The 7,031-nt window shown below is 33.6% G+C and overlaps 1 long non-coding RNA gene across 1 annotated transcript; it reads right to left on the minus strand.

The window, feature by feature from the left end:
- Nucleotides 1-2,684: 2,684 nt before the first annotated feature.
- LOC114303945 (uncharacterized) lies at nt 2,685-5,646 on the minus strand. Its single transcript, XR_014363243.1, has 2 exons — nt 5,451-5,646; nt 2,685-4,065 (listed from the first exon to the last, which is right to left on the minus strand). It is a non-coding gene; the product is annotated as an uncharacterized LOC114303945 (long non-coding RNA).
- Between the last annotated feature and the right edge of the window lie 1,385 nt (nt 5,647-7,031).

Below are 7,031 nucleotides of genomic sequence, written 5' to 3' on the forward strand. Positions count from 1 at the left end.
AAAATAAGCTTATAAAAACCATTATTTCCAACAATCCCCCACATGAATGGAATTTGACGGAGAGAAAATGCAACATAATCTAATTACAGAGAATACAAAAATTAAAAATATTCTGCAAAAGATAGGTAGCTTTTGGCTTTGAACCTTCCCTTGTGAGACAGTATCAGATTTACTAGCTAACCAGTGAACACGATGTTTTGAATTGTTCAGCTGTTTGTGTAAACCAAGACAATAGAACTCACACAGTATATCCCTAGACACAGTTTAGTTCTCACTTTGTGTTCATTTTGGCTCTGAACAACCTGGTCTTTCATGAGTACTCTAGATAATTGTAGCCCTTCACAAATCTCATAGAACCGGCCCAGTTCACACTCACATAGGTGATTTTTATAAAGAGTATCCGACCATACCCCACTAGGTTTACCTAGATATAAGAATCATTAAAAGTATTACTTAACCTAAAACACTGCAGACATCACTATTTTATCATAGAAATGGGTAGGAGTTGGACTCTCTAGTAATCTTTCTAAGTCATTCACAATTCGGTTGTCCCTTTGAACCTAGATCTTAGGATCTCCAGTCAACTAGGTTGGGTTGCTATTGTGGTAACTTTTATTTAACAGGCTTAAGTCCCATTCCTCTCAATGAATTTTCAACTAACTCTTTTGCTAACCCTTTCGTTAGTGGATCCGCTATGTTGTCTTTAGACTTCACATGTTCAATGGAAATAATTCTATTAGAGAGTAGTTGTCTCACAGTGTTATGTCGACGACGAATATGTCGTGACTTACCATTATACATATGACTCTATGCTCTACCTATTGTTGATTGACTATCGCAATGTATGCATATAGCAGGCACTGGTTTTGGCCACATTGAGATATCTTCAAGAAAGTGGCGAAGCCATTTTGCTTCTTCCCCAACTTTATCTAAAGCTATGAATTCTGATTCCATAGTAAACCTAGCAATGCAAGTCTGTTTGGAAGATTTTCAAGATACAACCGTACTACCAAGAGTAAAGACATACTCACTGGTGGACTTTGAGTCTCTAGTATCCGATATCCAGTTTGCATCACAGTATCCTTCAAGTACTGCTGGATATCTAGTATAATTAAGCCCAATGTTACGAGTAAATCGAAGATCTTTTAGAACTCTTATAATTGTTTTCCAATTTTCTACTCCTGGATTACTCGTATATCTACTTAATTTACTTACTGCATAAGCTATATCTGGGCGAGTGCGGTTTAGCGAGTATATTAAGCTTCCAATAATTTGGGCATACTCTAATTGAGAAATACTTTCCTGTATATTCTTAGACAAAAACAAATTAACATCTACAGGTGTTTTAGCAAGATGATCATGATCTTTGCTAAATTTGTCAAGTATTTTCTCAATGTAATGAAATTGTGACAAAGCATAATCTTCTGATGTTTTGGTAATTTTCATACCAAGAATTACATTAGCAATGCCCATGTCTTTCATGTCAAACTGTTTATTCAACATTTTCTTGGTAGTTTTAATCATGTCATTATTACTACCTATGATGAGCATATCATCCACATAAAGACATACTATAACATAACATTTGTCTGTGTTTTTAATATAAACACATTTGTCACACTCATTAATTTTAAATTCATTTGACATCATTGCCTTGTCAAATTTCTCATACCATTGCTTTGGCGCTTGTTTTAAACCATATAATGATTTAACCAACTTACACGATTTCTTTTCTTTTCCTAGAATAGAAAAACCTTCTGGTTATTCTATGTAAATTTCTTCATCTAACTCACCATTTAAGAAAGCGGTTTTCACATCCATTTGATTAATTTCTAGATTGTACAACGATGCAATAGCAATTAGCATTTTAATGGATGCTATTCTAGTAACCGGTGAGTATGTGTCAAAGTAATCAAGACCTTCTTTTGTCTAAAACCTTTGACCACAAGTCTTGCCTTGTATTTGTCAATTGATCCATCCGCTTTCATTTTTCTTTTGAAAATCCACTTGTACCCAAGAGGTCTACAACCAGGTAATAAGTCCACTAATTCCCAAGTGTGATTTTGCAAGATGGATTCAACTTTATTATTGACAGCTTCTTTCCAAAAAGGAGTTTCAGGACTAGACATAGCTTCTTTAAAAGTTAAGGGCTCATTTTCTAACAAAAATGTTAGAAAATCTGGACCAAAAGATTTTGAGGTTCTAGCATGTTTACTACACTTAGGTTCCTCTTCCTCATCTTGATCTATCTCTTGCTCTTGATCTTGTTCTTGATCATCACTAGTAATAGCATCATGAGATCTTTTGTTAATACTAGTCTCTTGTCCAATCTTATTTAGAAATATATGTTCAAAAAATGATGCATTCCGAGACTCAATAATAATATTTATATTTATTTTGGTATGTTCTGATTTATGAATCAAAAACCAATATGCACTACTATTCTTGGCATAACCAATGAAAATGCAATCAACGGTTTTAGGACCTATCATAGTCTTTTTAGGACTAGGAATAGCTACTTTAGCCAAACTGTCATGACCCGAACCCGCCCCTATAGGTTAGGATCATAACCGGCCAGTAATCATTAGATTACCTACAACCTCAGACAAAAAACAGATTTTAAAAATAATCACATGGGGCCAAAAGCGGAAGCATACTTAAAATTTTTGTCCAATGAGCTGTGCTTACATGATAAAGCGAAACATTTCATAAATAGTCCATAAAAACTCACACATAAAAACAGGGTTAATATTTTATACATCCAAGAACTCCAAAACATGCAGTCAGCCAAACAAAACAAACTTATATACATAGATGATCCAACGTATTCACCGGCCAAGCAAAAGTGTGAACACAAGAACAAAAATAAAGTCTCGTGCGTGAGACGTGCGGGCTGACTCCACAAAACTCGGCTTCCTTTCATATCTTTCACTGAGGTTGGGTTTGGTCAACTCTTTGTTCACCTACACACATATAAATGAGAGTGAATGATAGCCCAATGAATAATATCAAAATAAAGAAGTTACATGAATGAAATGCGTAATAGACATATCTAACGGCCTTAGGCCCATTCACGTTTTTTTATCTAATACATCAAACAGCCTCAGGCCCAAACATATCAAACGGCCTCAGGCCCTATTCGCTCTTATCAAACGGCCTCGGGCCCAATTTATTTGTGTTAAACAACTTTCAGTTCAATCATTCATGTCAAACGGCCTTCGGCCCAGTCATTCATGTCAGACTATCATTCATGTCAGACAACCTTTGGCCCAATCATTCATGTCAGACGACCTTTGGCCCAATCATTCATGTCAAACGGCCTTTGGCCCAATCGTTCATGACAAACTATTATTCATGTCAAACGGCTTTTGGCCCAATCGTTCATGTCAAACTATCATTCATGTCAAACGGCCTTTGGCCCAATCATTCACGTCAAACAGCCTTTGGCCCAATCATTCATGTCAAACTATCATTCATGTCAAACGGTCTTTGGCCCAATTGTTCATGTCAAACTATCATTTATGTCAAACGGCCTTTGGCCCAATCGTTCAGGTGAAACTATCATTCATTTCAAACGGCCTTTGGCCCAGTCATTCACGTCAAACAGCCTTTGGCCCAATCGTTCATGTCAAACTATCATTCATGTCAAACGGCCTTTGGCCCAATCGTTCATGTCAAACTATCATTCATGTCAAATGGCCTTTGGCCTAATTATTCACGTCAAACGGCCTTTGGCCCATTCATTCATATCAAACTATCATTCATGTCAAACGGCCTTTGGTCCAATCATTCATATTAGATTATCATTCATGTCAGATGGCCTTTGGCTCAATCATTCATGTCAAACGTATTTATGTGTGTTTCATGCTCATGATTATGATCGTATTTGTATTCACTTAGTCTTAGGCAAAAGACTGACACTTAGAATACTCATTCTTATTTCAAGCATACAAATCCATAAGGCATGTACAGAAGTAATGTTTGGGAAAGCAACATACTTGAACATATCTTTACTAAGATATTACTCACAGTGTTCTGCCGGTGGATTCGTCCTTATGCTCGACCCTACACAATTCATAACACATATTGGGTCACAAACAATTCAATCCGTTCTTTAATCTATTTATTTCTTTTAGGCTTCTTTCTTTACCCTTTAGGACATTTACAAAGCCCAATGTATTCCTAAGAGTGCTTAGAAATGAAAAAGAATGGAAAACAAAACACAAAACCATTTTTCATAATTTCAGGAACATGGCTCTCCGCTCGAGCGCGGATTTGGCCGCTCAAGCGGACCTCTTTGATCTGCAAAAATACTGGAAGCCAACATTTCACGCTCGAGCGGCGCTTTCCCTGCTCAAGCGGACATGCCGAATTCTGGAATTTCCAGAATTGCATTTGAAGCTCAAACTTAGTATTCAAAGGATCTAAAACTCATGTTCTTGATACAAAATTATAGAAGTCTTTATACAATATGAGGCCATAAGAAAATTGAGTCTTATTTGTCCAAAATTATAATTCAATTCCCAAATTATTTTACATTTTTCTTGACAACCCATACCAACTTCATATCCTTAAAACTCATGCAAATTAATTTCCATATCACTTTGAATTTCACATGCAAATTAATTTCCATATCACTTTGAATTTCACATGCATGTGCGATAGGCTTCATTTTCAACTTAAATAACACAATTGATGCTCATCTTCATCAAACATAATCAATTTTAAATCAATTACATCAAAACTTCTTTAATTTACAAATTAAGTTCTTTGTTCATAAACCCATCATTTTCCAAAGCTTAATTCTCATTACATCAAAACATGAAATCAATTATTTAAATCCATGATGCATGTACAATTAGAGTCTCAAAATTAAAGAATACGTTCATGCATGTAGAGATTAGACTCAGACTCATGTAAGATTACAAAAATCAAACTCAACATAGTTAATTCCCAATTTAACTTCCATAAATTTGAGCCTGTCCCCATTGCATGGATCAAATCTTCAAATAATCCTCGTTGCATGTAATTTATGGGACTCAATTCAAGCATGATTCCCAAAATTAAACTCATCCATGACAAATTTAAAGAACCATAAAACCTATCTTGATTGAACATGCAAGACCTAACTTTTATCAATTTGCTAATTTCTTTTTAATTACATGGAAATTGAATCTACTTACTTCTTAATTTCAACGTCTAAATAATTTATTTACAAGATTTGAGCTTTATTCCTCATCTAGAGTTCTTGATTGATGAGTTTCTTATGCATGCAATTTCCAAAATTAAATTAAAATGATGAAACTTAACATAATTTTTCATAATTATGTATGTAACTCATTTCTTGCTCAAACCCAATTTCTCTCTAATTTCATGAACATGATTTCAAACCCTTCTCAATCTCAAGCATAAAAAGAAAATCCTACATAAATCAAGCTTAAATTTCATACCTCAAATTTTAATTTCAGCAATTAAATTTGATTTCCCCTTTAAATCTTTTTCTTCTCTAGCTTTCCTTAATCTTCTTCAAAATTCCCAGCAAGGATCTAAGGAATTGATCACTCACGGCTCTCCTCCTCTCTCACGGTTCTGTCAAAATAAAGATGAAGCACAAGAATGCTCTGACCAAATAATAAATAGATTGCCTATTCTCTCTTTCTCATGCACACATATAAAACTTGAAGGTTATCAACACTTACACACACATGTTCAATTCTTAACATTGCACAAGCACACGTGCACCCACTTTAAGCTTCCAGCACAACAATAATACACACACTCTCAGATTTCTCTGCGCACACACACACACTTCTCAGCACACACACCCACATATATTCTCAAAATCTAAAGCATTTTATAAATTAATTTATGGTTAAGATTATTTTAATTAAATAACACTTATTCTTAATAAATCTTGATTAACACATAATTAAATTAATTACTACTAATCATAAATTCCACATGATTTAATTCATCTAATTCGACTTCCTTTATAACCCAATTAATTATATTTAAAATTATCGATCTGAATCAGATTGTTAATCAAACTCCCAAAAAGCTCCAAATATTAAATTAAACTTATTGTCATCATCAATTTTGATTCCCCAAATCAATTAGGCCTTTAATTTCTAATCAGACTCCAAAGTTCCGTCAATAAATTGCATATTCAAATTGGACACCCCATAAATAAATTTAATTCATAATAATCACCATTCCCAATACTCATAAGTTAATTAACTTAATTATCTCCAATTCGAACTTAATTAATCGAATCTCAATTTTACTAAACTGAATCGAATATTTAATTAACTCACAAATGGGCCCGTAATTAAAATTAAATTGATTCAACTTCTTAATTCCACTTCCTTAAGCCATTTAGACCCTTAATTCCAAATCCAAAATAAATTTTCAATAGAATCATATACGAATTAGATTCCACAATTCTGATAAATCTCAAATTAAATTAGGATAACGACTAATTAAAATCTCAAATCTCCTTAATTAACCAAATATAAAATATTATACATGGCGGGGTTGTCACACAAACACCCCCTCACTTTTAAGTATATGTAGGATGGTACTCTTCCATAACACAATTTATAAGGTGTTTGATTCATTTTCTTTCAGGGTACTTTATTTAAAACATAATTACCAGAAAGTATTGCTTTCTCCCATAAGTTCTGAGGTAATCTAGAACTGATTAACATGGCATTCATTATTTCTTTTAAAGCCCTATTTTTTCTTTTAGTAATTACATTTTGCTGAGTTGAGTAAGTAGCGGTGGTTTGATAAATTATTTCATGTTCTTTACAAAATTCACCAAAAGGTGATTCATATTCACCACCTTTATCACTTCTAAGTTTCTTAATTTTCTTACCAAGTTGATTTTCAACTTCGTTCTTATATTGAATGAAAGTTTTCAAAGTTTCATCCTTAGTTCGAATTAAATAAACATAACTATATCTAGTATAGTCATCTATAAAAGTGATAAAATATTTTTTCCCACCTCTAGTTTGAATTGATTTAAAATC

This window comes from Camellia sinensis, chromosome 3 (assembly GCF_055761805.1).
Source record: "Camellia sinensis isolate YWXY chromosome 3, ASM5576180v1, whole genome shotgun sequence".
Lineage (NCBI taxonomy): Eukaryota > Viridiplantae > Streptophyta > Magnoliopsida > Ericales > Theaceae > Camellia > Camellia sinensis.